At 39.0% G+C, this 14,614-nt stretch overlaps 1 protein-coding gene across 2 annotated transcripts in view; it reads left to right on the forward strand.

Moving 5' to 3' along the window:
- The first annotated feature begins 726 nt into the window (after nt 1-726).
- Nucleotides 727-14,614, forward strand: part of LOC149134498 (uncharacterized) — an 82,879-nt gene continuing 68,991 nt past the window's right edge. Inside the window, exons 1-2 of one of the 2 annotated variants that reach the window (XM_089356781.1) lie at nt 749-1,171; nt 7,707-7,752. The gene's annotated coding sequence lies outside the window, so the exon portion shown is untranslated. Of the gene's footprint in view, nt 1,172-7,706; nt 7,753-14,614 lie in introns of both variants that reach the window. The other variant, XM_089356780.1, reaches the window with a different exon arrangement.

Below are 14,614 nucleotides of genomic sequence, written 5' to 3' on the forward strand. Positions count from 1 at the left end.
GTATAAGGAGAGAGAGGTCAGACTGTAGAAATTATGATGGAATAACACTTTCATTCAAAAATGGTAATTTACTCTTTAGTCTGTTAATCACCATTGATGGCGATCATAACATCTTAACTGCTTTCCAAGCACATGTGGCTGCAAGAAAACCGCTGTGTGGTCGTGCAGGATGCTAAGAGCAGCAGCCATAACTTCCTGCAAACATACCCAATAATTTCTGATTGGAAGGATACGTTGGTAACTCTATCCAAAATACATTATATCAGAAAATAAGACGGGATAGTCATGGTCGGAACACCTTTGATCATAAATCTGCAGGATTAAGGCTGATCTAGGGTAAAATAACAACAACCACCAGCACCTTCATCACCACCACCGCCATCACTACAACAACAATAGCGCATAACAGTAAACAGTTTAGTAATCACACACCCCACGGCATCAATACCCACATCCCTATACCTCTGCAACACACTTTTCATTCCACGCCTTTCCATCGTAAAACCACACAAGCACACCAACAAACCGCATTACACAACACTACACAACCAAGAATATTATACTACGCCAAAATTTACTCCTCTTTCGAGTTTGAAATTCGAGTCGAATTTAAAATAAATATTTAAGTGTATGTGTGTGTGTGTGTGTGTGTGTGTGTGTGTGTGTGTGTGTGTGTGTGTGTGTGTGTGTGTGTGTGTGTGTTTGCGCGTATTTGTGTGTGCACGTGTGTGTGAAATTTTAGTGAGATGTTGCTGTGTGTGTATGTTTGCGCGCGTGCGTATGAAATTTGAGTGAGATGTTGCTGTTAGGTGTGTATGAGTGTGTGTGTATGTGAGTGCGTATGTGAATGAGTGTGTGCATGTGTGTGTGTTTGTGCGTGTGTGTCAGAGTGTGTGTGCGTGTCAGTGTGTGTGTGTCTGTGTGTGTGTGTGTGTGTGTGTGAGAGAGAGAGAGAGATGGCTTTAAAAGTGGTGATTGGACAGAGACAGGCAGCAGACAGCTGAGAGAATAAGGGACAAGTCACACTCATGTTGACGACTCTCGTTCTATAAACATTAGCCACAAGGAGCACCAGGAGCACCACCACGACGACGACGACGCCGACCACCACCACCACCACCACCACCACCACCATCACTATCACTACAACTATTACTACTAAATAGAGTCTGTGAGTAGAGAATATTGATTAACTTTAATGTCTTTTATAAGTGTTTATAACTTTTATTTTATCTTTGTAAGTCGTTATTGACGTTGTGGTTTAGTCCCCATCCATCTCCCCCACCCGGTCGGGTCTGATCGAACAGATCCATGATCCAAGATCTTCTATCCCGTCTTCATTTTTGCTTGTTTTATTTTCTTCTCTTCACCCACTGTTTATATAGTGCTACTTTATCCAATATAACTTTTACAATTTCAAGATTAGTTTAGTGTGATTTAAAGGAAACTTGGCTCCTCTTTCCAGCAGGTTTAGTGACCACATAGACCCTATGGTTCTCAACCATTTTTTGCCTATGAAACCTTTTGATTCATATTTTACTATACTGGAACTCCATAACCATTCGAGCTATATATAAAATTAAAATCTTCCTACACAGCTGCTTCCCAACCACACGATTTCGAATTCAGTCTCACTGCGTGGCACCTTGAGCAAGTGTCTTCAACTATAGCCTTGTGAGTAGATTTGGTCGACTGAAACTGAAAGAAGCCGTTGTATGTATATATATAGGTATGTGTGTGTGTTCCCTTTTGTTTGTCACCCACCTCCGCTTGACAACCAGTGTAGGAGTGTTTATGTCCCTGTAACTTAGCAGTTCAGCAAAAGAGACAGGTATAATAAGTACCAGGCTTTAAAGAAATAAGTACTGACGTCGATTCATTCAACTAACGATTCTTCAAAGCGATGCCTCAGAATGGCCACAGTCTAATGACTGACACAAGTAAAAGATAAAGGATTATTAGGAATTGTATAAAGACCCCCTTCAATCATGAATAACCATAGGATTGCACCTAGAAAGTTACCCTCCAAGGCACAAGTCCGCACAAGGTTGTTTGTGGAAGATCAGCAGTCGCCTATGCATACCAGCTCCCCTTCTTCACGACACTGATGTTATCCAGAGGAAAGGCAGAGGCCGATATAGCTTGGCACCGATATAATCGCAACTCATTTCTACAGCTGAGTGAACCGAAGCAACGTGACACAAAGTGTTTTGCTCAAGAACACAACACACAGCCCGGTCCGGGAATGGAACTCACTACCTCATGATTGTGGGCCCAACGAAATAATTGTATAAAAAATTAAAATATCTTGTGTTTTGTAGAAGTCTTATTGCCTGGCCTAACTTGTTTTTGTTGCTGTAGGTGCTTTATGCTTTGTTGTTATTGATATCTTGTTGGATTTTATGCAGTTTCAGTGTGTTTGTTTGTTTTCTTAGGTGGGGAGTTGCGGGGTTTTATTTTATGTTATTGTTGTTGTCATTGTTGCTGTTTCATATGATTAAAGAATCACTCGAATGTCATTATTCACCATAAGTGTTTCTCAAGTCATCTTCGATAAGAGTAAGGGGACAAGCTGGCAGAATTGTTTGCACGCCGGGCGAAATTGCTTAGCGAAATTTCCTCCGGTTTTACGTTCTGAGTTCAAATCATGCCGGGGTTGACTTACCGTTTCATCCTTTCGAGGTCGATAAAATCAGTACTAGTTGAGCTCTGGGGTCGATGTAATCGACTAGTCCCCACCACTTTAAAATTTTCCGGCTTTGTACCTTTAATAGATAAGGGAAAGGCAGCGAGGTGGTAGAATCGTTAGTACACCGGACAAAATTGCTTAGCGGCGTTTCATCCGTCTTTACGTTCTGAGTCCAAATTCCGCCGAAGTTGATTTACCTTTCCCTCTTTCGGGGTCCATAAAATAAATACTAGTTGAGCCCCTGAGTTGATGTAAGCAACTAGTCCCCTCCTTCAAAATTTCAGGCCTTCTGCCTATAGCAGAATGAATTATAAGGTAAGGTAGAGATGTGGCAATAGGGGATTTTAGAATAATATCTTCAATTCTTTAGATAGAAAAAAAATACTGATCAAAGATGGAAGTGTGTTGACAAAGGTTTTGTGGATGGCAAGTCTCTCCTACAATCCTCTCTCACTGAACCATAGAGTAGAGACTTTATTAACAAGATATTTATGCAATATTACGACTACGTTTTAAGGCGGTGCGCTGGTTGAATCGTTAGCACGTCGGGCAACATACATAACAGCATTTCATCAGTCTGTACGATCTGAGTTCAAATTTCGCTGGTGTCGTCTTACTCTTTTATCTTTCCGGGATCAATAAAATAAGAACCAGCTGAACACGGCGGTCGATGTAAGCGATGCACCTCCTCCCTCGAAATTACTGTCCTTGTACAAGAATTTGAAACCAATCTTATGACTACGTTTTACTAAACTTTTGAGTACGTGAAGTAATCACTGCAAACTTTTGATTAAATTCATGCAATGTTTTAGTTAAACGAGGAGAATTCATTCCTAAAGAAATAAATGGGTAATGAAGCTACTTTTATCAATTGCCACAATACAATTATATTGAGTCTACTCTTAGTTTGGTATGAAAATTAACAATATGGACGCAGTTATCTTGCGTTGGTTTAAGGAATGGCAATTTTAATCAAAACCTCTCATGGTGGCTTCTAAATATGCTATACAACTTGTAAATATAGTTTCTAAAGGATAAAACCGCCCCCAACTCCCTTGTTACACACACACACACATGCCTGTGTGATAATGTCTTAGTAATAGTATGTACCATATATAATATAATGTCATATATACATATCATGCATACACACACGCATGCACACACACACACACACACACACACACACACACACACACACACACACACACACACACATATATAACCATGATATTCTGTGGATCTGTAGAGCTCGCCTTCTATACGTGCATTAGTTTGTAAAATGTATAATCGTACTAAGTAATTTATAACACACACACCAGTGCAGACATGTATAATAATTTATCATGCACTAAAAGAAATCATTTGTACATAATTGTGTGTGTGTGCGTGCGTGCGTGTGTGTGTGTGTGTGTGTGTGTGTGTGTGTGTGTGTGTGTGTGTGTGTGTGTGTGCATAGATATATACATGAGTAATGTGTTGAAAATCTGGGAGAAACAAACTTGAAGTAAATTACTCAACATAACGGCAGTTACTAGACCAAACCGAGATTAAAAATGAGAACGACTAGTCTTTTAAGTGCCATCTTTTGAATTAACAAATATATATATATATATATATGACGACCGCTCCATCTTGACAGACGATAGCCATCCCATCAACAATCCACACATATCATCACGCAGTACAATCCCTCCGTTGGTGAGCCCTCAAGTGACTTTGAAGTCCGGCTGCTGACCGACAAGGTCTACAGCACAGATGGCAAATGTTCAGGCCTCTCGATCCTTGCCCGCTGGTATCTGATTCTAAGGAAACGCCTCTTGAACCAGCATATGTCTCTTAAGTCCGGGTATTGTTTTACAAACCTTGTGACATATGCCACAGGTCGCAGAAGGCGGTTGGTATTTAGGGTGTCTGGAATTTCTACCCTCATGTGTTTTCATGTGATTCACATATCCTGCTTTTGACAGAAGAACGCGATCACACAATACACATCCTATACTCTCCATTGTTTACAATTTTTCCCTTTCGACAGGCCCGCTTAAGCTCAAGTTGCTGAAGCATCTTTTCCTCCCGGACATCACAGCTCGTCCTGACAACAGCTCTCCACTTGCTTCGATCCAGAACATCTCTTTCCCAATCACTTTCATACATATCTAGTTTTTTTAGGTTTTGTTTAATGCAATCTTTATACCTCTTTCTCGGTTTCTGCCGCGGTCGCTCACCAGAGCTGAGCTCACCATAAAATAAGCGCTTCGGCAAACGATCATCCTTCATTCTAATTACATGCCCAGTCCATCTCATTTGGGCCAAGATAATATGTTTTTCAATTGAGCTACAGTGCGCCCTGCGCAAAACCTCTGTTTCTGCTACGAAACCCTTCCATTTTACTCCTAGGATGCGTCTTGGACACTTTTGATGAAACCTTTCTCGCATCTTTACATGACGCTTGTAAGTGGTCCATGTTTCGCCTGTATAAAGAAGTGCAGTCAATACACACGCTTTGTAGATGCTGATTTTTGTCTGCAGGGAGATATCTCTATCAGCCCATACTCGCTTTTCAAGCTTTCCAAATGCAGCACTTCCCTTCGCTATTCGATGGTATATTTTTGCATCAAGACCACCATCCCTTGACAGTGTGGTTCCAAGGTAAACGAAGGTGTCAATGACTTCTAATCTTGTTCCGTTCACAAAGATGTTTGGTTCAGTGTATATTTGTCCAGGTGTGGGGGTAAACATTACCTTGGTTTTTCTCAGACTTACTGTGAGTCCAAAATATGTACATGCAGTGGAAAATCTATCCATTAAATGTTGCATATCTTCCTCTGTATGTGCCAGCAAGTCAGCATCATCAGCATAGAGCAATTCTCTGACAAGTACTCTGAAAACCTTTGCCTTACATTTAAACCTGGTCAGATTAAATATGCTACCAGATGTCCGGAATCTGATTCCAATTCCCCTGTTACAATCCTCAAATGCATACCAAAGCAATGTGGCAAAATATATAGAGAAAAGTGTAGGGGCAGGAATATCTCCCTGTTTTACACCGTTGTCCACTGAAAAATTCATCAGATAGATTACCATTAAAAACTACCTGAGCTTTCATGTTGCTGTGCAATTTCTCGAAGAGGCTCACAAAATGTGTCGGGCAACCAAGTTTGCACAAAACAATCCACAGTGCGTCCCTGTTTACCGTGTCAAATGCCTTAGTTAGATCTATAAAAACCTGGTATAGTGGCATTTGTTCCTCTAAACATTTCTCCTGAACCTGCCTTGCAGAAAATATCATATCCATCGTTCCCCGCTCGGGTCTGAAACCACACTGTTCCTCAGGAATCACATGTGGATACACATTCTCCACGAGACGTTCTAACATGATCCTGGAAAATATCTTCCCAGTATGTGCCAGGAGAGTTATTCCTCTGGAATTACCACACACTGATTTGGGTCCCTTACCTTTGTATATAGGGATTAGAATGCCGTTTATCCATTCCTGTGGCACAGAGGACTCAGTCCAAACTTGACACAACAGGCTATGAATTTCGGAGGAGATGTGATCCCCACCTGCTTTCAGAATTTCAGCTGGAATACCATCCAGCCCAGGAGCTTTGTTGGATCTCAGTTTCCGTATTGCCAGTTTTACTTCTTCAATGGAAGGCGCATCGTCCATGTGTTGCATTATCACTCTTTGTGGGATATTATTTATGACATCCATGTTCACTACAGATGGATTATGGAAAAGTTCCGCAAAATGGTCCCTCCATCTGCTCATTATTCCAGGAGGATCCTTAATAACCTCATTTCCGTCTTTTGATTTCAAGGGAACATACGTTGAGGACTGCGGTCCAAAAGCTTGTCGCAATAAGCCGTACAAGTTTTTAATGTCTTTCCTTTCATAAGATGCCTGTATTTCCTCAGACAAATTACTCCACCAGGTATCTTTGAGCCTCCTTAATTCCTTTTGCAGTTCTGCTTTCTGCGCTCTGTATACCTTTTCTAGTTTTTCTTTGCCCTTAATGTTTGGGTTAAGAAGTTTTTCATAAGTAGACCTCTTTGTTGCCAGTAGCTCATTTGCCATTGCATCATTGGAGTCAAACCAATCTCTATGTTGTCTCCTCTTAAAACCCAGCACATCCACTCCAGCCTTATATAATCCTTCTCGAAAAGATTGCCATGAACCTTCAAAATAAATATTACTGCATCTATCCCGAAATAGCTGTGAGACCTGTGGCTGTTTAAGTTGTCCTACATCAATTTTTGGGGGACTCGCATACCTGCACTGCGCTTTCTTGTACGAACCCTGAATTTGAACTTAGCCCTAACCATTTTGTGATCAGTATCACAATCAGCTCCTCGCAATACTCTGAGACTACACAAATCCTGTAGGTCAGATTTCCGAGTTAATACAAGGTCAATCATGTGACCTTGCTTTGATCTTGGATGAATCCAGGTGACTTTATGTTTCAGCTTATGGTGAAAAAATGTGTTCCCAACAGCCAACCCTAGTTCAGAGCACATTTGTAGCAGGTGTAAACCATTTTTGTTCACCTTACCTATTCCATACCGCCCAAGTACATTCCAAGCACTATTGTCCCTGCCAACACGTGCATTGAAGTCGCCGAGCACAACCAACTTCTCATTCAGAGGGACTGAGAGGATACTACTTCTAAGTTCCTCATAGAATGCATGGATATTTTTTCTTCATTTGCTGAGAGTGTGGGAGCATAGATGGAGAAAACAGTCGCAAAGCGTCCACAAGAGAGAGGGATCCGGAGTTTCATCATGCGGTCATTTATACTTTGTGGTTGTTCTAGGTCTTTCATTAAATTACTTCTAATTGCAAACCCAACACCACCCTCCCTTTTCTCTCCCTTTGGCCTCCCAACCCAGAACACTGTGAAGCCGGTTGCTCTTTCAACAAGATGATCTTCACCTGAACATCTTGTTTCAGATAGAGCTGCAATATCAACATTAAGACGTCTCAGCTCCTTAGTTACTAGAGCTGTTCTTCTTTCAGGCCTATCCGCTCGATCCAAGAGAGTTCTCACATTCCAGCATGCCAAGTTAAGTAAAACCTTTTTCCTCGCATACTTTTTATTATTGCTTATATTTCTTCGTTCGTTCCTGCTATATTGAACCACCGTTAGCCGCAGTAAACTAACCAGCAGAGTGCGGACAGACAATTTTTAATGCACCTTTTCTAGCACTTTCCCAGTATATCCAGGTGAGCAGTGTTCTCCTTAAAAGGTCTGCTCAGACACAGGATTCTCCACCGAAAACAGCCCCTGTCCATGAAGACATGTTAGCGATGTTAAGATAAGAAACCTGCCGCCTTTTGTGCAGATTTGTAACTGTATGCTTCCAACCGGTCAAGTCTGCATACGTCGCCACTCCTCCATCGCCACAGGACTTTTCTCTCCTCCTTTCTTCTTTCTTCCTCTCCTCCTCTCCTCTCCTGCCCTTCTCACTCCTTTTTCCTTCCTCCCCCCATCCATCCTTCCCCTCCTCTCTCTCTCTTTCTTTTCCCTAATTTTATCTCGGGTCATACTAAGATGACTGTGATTTGACAGTGTTTTGTCTTGTTGGGGACATCTGTACTTCATTGGATTTTAGTGACAAACGCTTGTACAACACCTTTACCACACTCTAAGTCAAAATAGTATAATCCAGTGACAAGCGAGAGCAAGATGACTAGTACTAAGTTGACTGCAGATTTTATATCAGAGTATCCTCTCCTAGGCTTTTCCTCAAAAGGAGACTGCAAGCCAGCAGTGGTAGATCAATTTGAATTCGGAGTTTTATTCTCCTATACTGGTTGTCCTAACCACGACCTCATAAAAAAGAATTTAAAAAAAAATTTTAAAAAAAGAGCCCAGTCTGCTCCCACAGAAGTCATGGACCTGGTTTTATGTCGGAGTGTCCTTCTCCTAGAAGAGTTGCCTTCACTTGGCTAATGGGCCTCATCTACCCCACATATTAAAAAAAAAAAGAAAATACATAGAAAATACATAGAAAAATCAATATAAAAGATGTAGATATGAAAGGAGAAATGTAAATGCAATGGAGATACATATAAAATATAAAATATAATATATATGTGTAAAAAACACATAAATACGATGTGTAAAAACACATAAAGATCCATAAAAAGTAGTAAATATAAAAATATATAAAAAGTAAATATAAAAAATATAAAAAAGTAAATATATAAAAAAATAAATAAATAATAAAAAAAAAATATATATATATACATATACAAAAAGAAATGTATATAAAAATACACACACACAGAGCACAGCACGGCACAACAACACGCGCACACAGAATTTAAACACACACACAGAAACAAACATTGTTGGGTGGACGTTACTACACAGTAGTTCTTAAGTCCTTTCGACGAGTCTTATTTTTCATCCCGCAGGATGCCAACAATCGCCCTCCTCACCAAGCGAGCTTGGTGGGGTTGCCAGTTTAGTCGCCGACGACCCGACCATGAGACAGGTTGTACTGGATTACATGTTACCAGTAGCGCTCAGGAATACTTATAAGAGCGACCTGACACAAATATATATATATATATATATATATATATATATATATATATATATATGCATGTGTGTACATAAATGCAGATCACGTTGTAGGTCGAACATTGAACTTCAGTCATTTCAGAAGTTATTCCACTCCTCAGACGTTTTCGATATTCTGCAAAACTGACAGATGTCATCTCTCTCTCTAAACATTTCATAATCTAATTATGCTCAACGTCTGTTTCATTAGCAATAAACATCATTAATTCTATAATTACCTTATGAAGGTACACAATCAAATAGCTTGAATTAAGTTCGTATAGATTTACTATGTATCTGAATTAATCAACTCTCAAATTAATGTTGTTTATTGCTAGTGAAACAGCTGTTGAGCGTAATCATATGACCTTTTGTAAAGTTTTTTGCTTTCCTGCTTTTTATTCTAAATATGCGTTGCTCTTAGGAATCATTTTGACCGATTATGTATATACATGCAATTTTCTTCCACCCGCATTTACTGCAATTTTATAATGTTTCAGAATTTAACAACGTAATATTAATTGAGTATATTTCTTTGATATTTATACTATAGTTCTCTCTCTCTCTCTCTCTCTCTCTCTCTCTCTCTCTCTCTCTCTCTCTCTCTCTCTCTCTCTCTCTCTCTCTCTCTCTCTCTCTCTCTCCTTTCCTTCTCTCGACTTTTCCAATCTCCTCTATCTGACGAAAAGTTTTGCACGAAGCGTAAAAAGCCCACTCTTTTTTCCACTTTCATTGAGCGTCGAGCTAATACATTTCAGATGTACGTCCTCTTATTGTCTTGTTATTTGTTATTTTTAATGTTCGATTGTAAGTGTTCGACTTTTAGGCTGCAAACCACATAGTAAAGCAATACATAGGTGTAATGTAGAGTCCTAGACAGTTGAAATCCAATAAATATTGGAGTTAAAAAATGACTGTAACCATGAGATTTTGTCGATCTGAAAAGTTAGCCTTCTATACCTTCTATATTTGCTTGTAAAATGTACAATAGTACTATATGATTTATGACATACACACTCGTGCATACATGTATAATAATTTATCATACACTAAAATTATTTATTTTCCATGATCGCTGAGAAACGATCGTCATCTTATGAATAAATATATTCATCTCATGCCTACTGACTTTCTGTATATCTGTGTGTGTGTGTGCGTGTGTGTGTGTGTGCGTGTGTGTGTGTGTGTGTGTGTGTGTGTGTGTGCGTGCGCGCGTGCGTGTGTCTGTGTGTGTTGGACTCTGGGGATGTGACTGCATCTGGGAGAGGGGCGTTGGTATGGCAATATGAAAATGTGTGTCAGTATAAGAATCGTTAATAGATATCGCAGCTATATATGAAAACGTTCTCTTAGATCATATAGCACACCAAACAAGTGGTTGTCTAATCCACTAAAAACAGCAGCCAAATCTCCATTAGATTTTTTTTTAAAGCCACACACGTAAAATAATATAGTGTTACATTACAGTTACTTGTAACTGTAATACAAACGGGATAATCTCAGATATATCTGCCCAGTTATGATAGCCTGTGATTAAAAAACAACGACTATGGCTACTGCAGTAAACAATAATGAGGCTGTCAAAATAAAGCTTACATCACACAAGAATTAAACTATACAGTTTCTGGTCGGGGAGGAATTTCAACCATGTTTCGTGGTCTGCTACCACAACAGCTCCTATATAGGATCCAGTTAGCTGAAGACATCATCAGGAGGAACCACGTCCGGTTTCGGCCCCTACTCCTCTACCGTTTTGACGTGGCGGGTCCACCCCCTTTCGGAGGTGTCTTCAGCTCTGGTGTTGGGTGCATGTCTTCTTTCACTGATTGTGACTGTTCTAATTCAACTGTGGAATGTCCCTCGCTATGGTTATTTTCCAGGAGGTTCTGGCCACACGTCTTACGGTTCATCAACCCGCGTTGTTGAATTACTTCCCTTGGTGGATTAGGATCCAGTTAGCTCAAGACATCATCAGGAGGAACCACGTCCGGTTTCGGCCCCTACTCCTCTACCGTTTTGAAACAAACAAACCAACTAGTACACACACACACACACACACACACACACACACACACACACACACACACACACACACACACACACACACACACACACACACACATATACACATACATATATATAATTGAAAAAAAGACTGGTGTCAACAAGAAGGAGTACGGTTGGAAATTTATATTCAATCACTACAATTGTTTCTATGCAATGTAGTTCTCCAGGCGTACAGGTACTTGATAATGCAACCGTTTCCCTGCATTATGAGATCTAGTTGTGTTTCCGCAGGCGATATGTAAATATTGTCTCCGTAATTTCAAATTCTCGGCTTCAAGAGCATCCTCTCTGTCTCGTGGCAGCAATAATTTTTAGTAGTAGCTACTGAGTTTATCAAAGGTGTGCCGTTGCCAACGGTCCTTCAACAACAACAACACACCTTTGATAAACTCAGTAACTACTACTAAAAATTATCTCTGCCACGAGACAGAGAGGATGCTCTTGAAGCCGAGAATTTGAAATTACGGAGACAATATTTACATATCGCCTGCGGAAACACAACTAGATCTCATAATGCAGGGAAACGGTTGCATAATCAAGTACCTACACGCCTGGAGAACTACATTGCATAGAAACAATTGTAGTGATTGAAAATAAATTTCCAACCGTACTCCTTGTTGGCTCCAAAGTTTTTCAGTTACCTATCCACACACGACAGAAGCCTAAACGCAAACCTGGAAGTATGCATAATGCTATTACTGGATAGCACAGGGTGAAATCTGAATGTGGACGAGCTTTATACTGTGCTCTACTACATTCTTAACAGAATATACCTTAACTATATGTGAGTGTGTGTGTGTGTGTGTGTGTGTGTGTGTGTGTGTGTGTGTGTGTGTGTGTGTGTGTGTGTGTGTGTGTGTATAACGGTAAAAAATTATCAATTAATACTTAAGGGCACTAACAAGCAGTACCGGCATGCTATATATAAATATTATTTAAAAATCTCAGTTGAACCAATATTGTCGATAAATTTTACTCTGTTAAACGCATACATTCTCACCAATGGTAAATGTTCTTATTTTCCAACAATTTTATCAGCAATACCAAAAAATATATACATACATATACACATATGCATATCTACTTATATACATACATAAATACTTACATATATGTACATTCATACACACATACACACATACACACATATATATATACATATTTATGTATGTATATATTCATATACATACATACATACATAAATACATACATGCATATATATCCACATGCACACACTCAACATCCCCCACTCATATATTTTAGACTACAGAAGTTATACGTTAGCTACTTCAAGTTTCATGCTGGGATAGAGCAGTAATCGGACGGGCTTTTATGGCGCATTCTGCACGATCTGGCAACCATTCCGGCTTATATAACAGTGTTACACTGTGAAGAAATACAAACCAATTAATAAAACACGAAAATATATAAAGGAAGAAATAGAGAAGACGTAAAAGATTGTACTGTTAAGGGAGATCATTCTGTTCATGATAATCCACGTTATGTACCTTTACTCTGTTGAATGAAAGATATTGCTAATGTTGAGTGTTTAATATTCTTTATCTAGGAGTCGTCTTATCAAAAACTACACCTCGTGGAGGTAGTCGAATGAGAGGGGGAAGGCTAAAGTGTGTTAAACTATGTGTCTAATCCGGTGGGGAAGAGGGCGTTTTCTTGTTTGATGACTGAAAGTTATCGAGATACTTATATCTTAAAAAGACCTCTGGCTTCAAGTTTAATAGGTTGGTACAGTTCATCGATTTAATAAAGTTGTGTGTTAATTTTAGCTTTACAGAACTTACATTTTTCACCCTTTGATATAGTGCCTAGATCTCTCTATGATGTTCCACTTGATGGTATGTGATATACTGCTGTCCTACAGGTTGCAGATGTAGCTTGATATCTTCGTGCCTTTTATTTAATCTATGTGTTGAAAGAAGACAGATTGTTGGCGGTTCTTGTTTTGAAATCACTTTCAATATATATATTTTTTATTTGGGCTTCCTCATTCGGTACATGAGTTTCAAAGACAATTGAGATTCATGCATACCTAGTCTAGTTGGCATGTAGCTGGATTCCTATAGTTACAATTAGGATAGGGCATTTTGGTTGCTTATGTGAAATACCTTTTTTTTACGTATTAGGGCCATAGTTGTAGGAAATATATATATATATATATATATATATATATATATATATATATATATATATATATATATATATATGTATGTATGTATGTATATATATATATGGCTACTGGGGAAATGTTTATCTATTAAGGCTAGGAATTATTTCTTTAGCTTTGTTTCTTCGAACATTCAGGAAGGTGTGTTGTGAACTGTATAACTTTCCTAGGTCTATTTTTAGCCTTGGATTTTGCTTAGGTCGGAGTGTATGATATCTTCTCTTCAAAGCCACTGTGGTCACAGCGTTATCCTTGTAGGAAGCTGTTTTACAGAAAATTTTAAAGAAAGAGACGTTGAAGAAATTATTCCTAATCTTAGTTATCAGATTGTTAAAGACGATAGGTGGGTGGCAAGAACATTTATGACAAGGACCTATGTTTTTCATTTGGTTTCTGGCAGAGTATGTAGTGTTTAAAACAATTAAGTGCATAGATATGCGTGCTTATGTTTAATGAGTGTGTGTCACTATAATGGTTGCCTATATACATATATCCTAGTTACATGTAAAACCATTTCTTTAGACTTCACATCAAACAGCAGGCAGTCCAATCTGCTAGAAATAGCAACCGAATCTTCCTTCAATTTCAAAAAAAAGTAAAAGCAACACACATGGTATAATGTAGAGTTACATTAAATATAGGCGGGATAGTCTCAGCTAGAACTCTTTTTATCGTACATCTACGCGATTATGTCTGACCCGTTGTTAAACAACAACGGTTCTTCAGCATGGCTTTAGTCCTTGCGTTTGAATTACGAGAATAACAGAATGCATTCAGCCTCGCTGTGTCAATAGAAACCCTGGTTAAACTACTGGTTAACCTACATATACATGTCAATGACATGTATATGAACAGCATATGGCGATACAGGTATATCAAATACCATTCAAACATAAATTCTTGATTTATTAAAATTATCTCCATCCCTTGAGGTTATGTCGGAATTATGTAATGGCAAGTGAGAATAGCCTCATATGAGAAGAGAGATAGTCTTAAGAATTAAGAATTTTCCAAACTGACACGTGTTTCTATTTCAATAGGCATCATCAACACAACAGTTGTCTTATTCAATCTCCAGCAGTCAAGTCATATTAACATATATAT

The sequence above is a fragment of the Octopus bimaculoides genome, chromosome 8 (assembly GCF_046866305.1).
Source record: "Octopus bimaculoides isolate indiv1 chromosome 8, ASM4686630v1, whole genome shotgun sequence".
In the NCBI taxonomy this organism is placed as follows: Eukaryota; Metazoa; Mollusca; class Cephalopoda; order Octopoda; family Octopodidae; genus Octopus; species Octopus bimaculoides.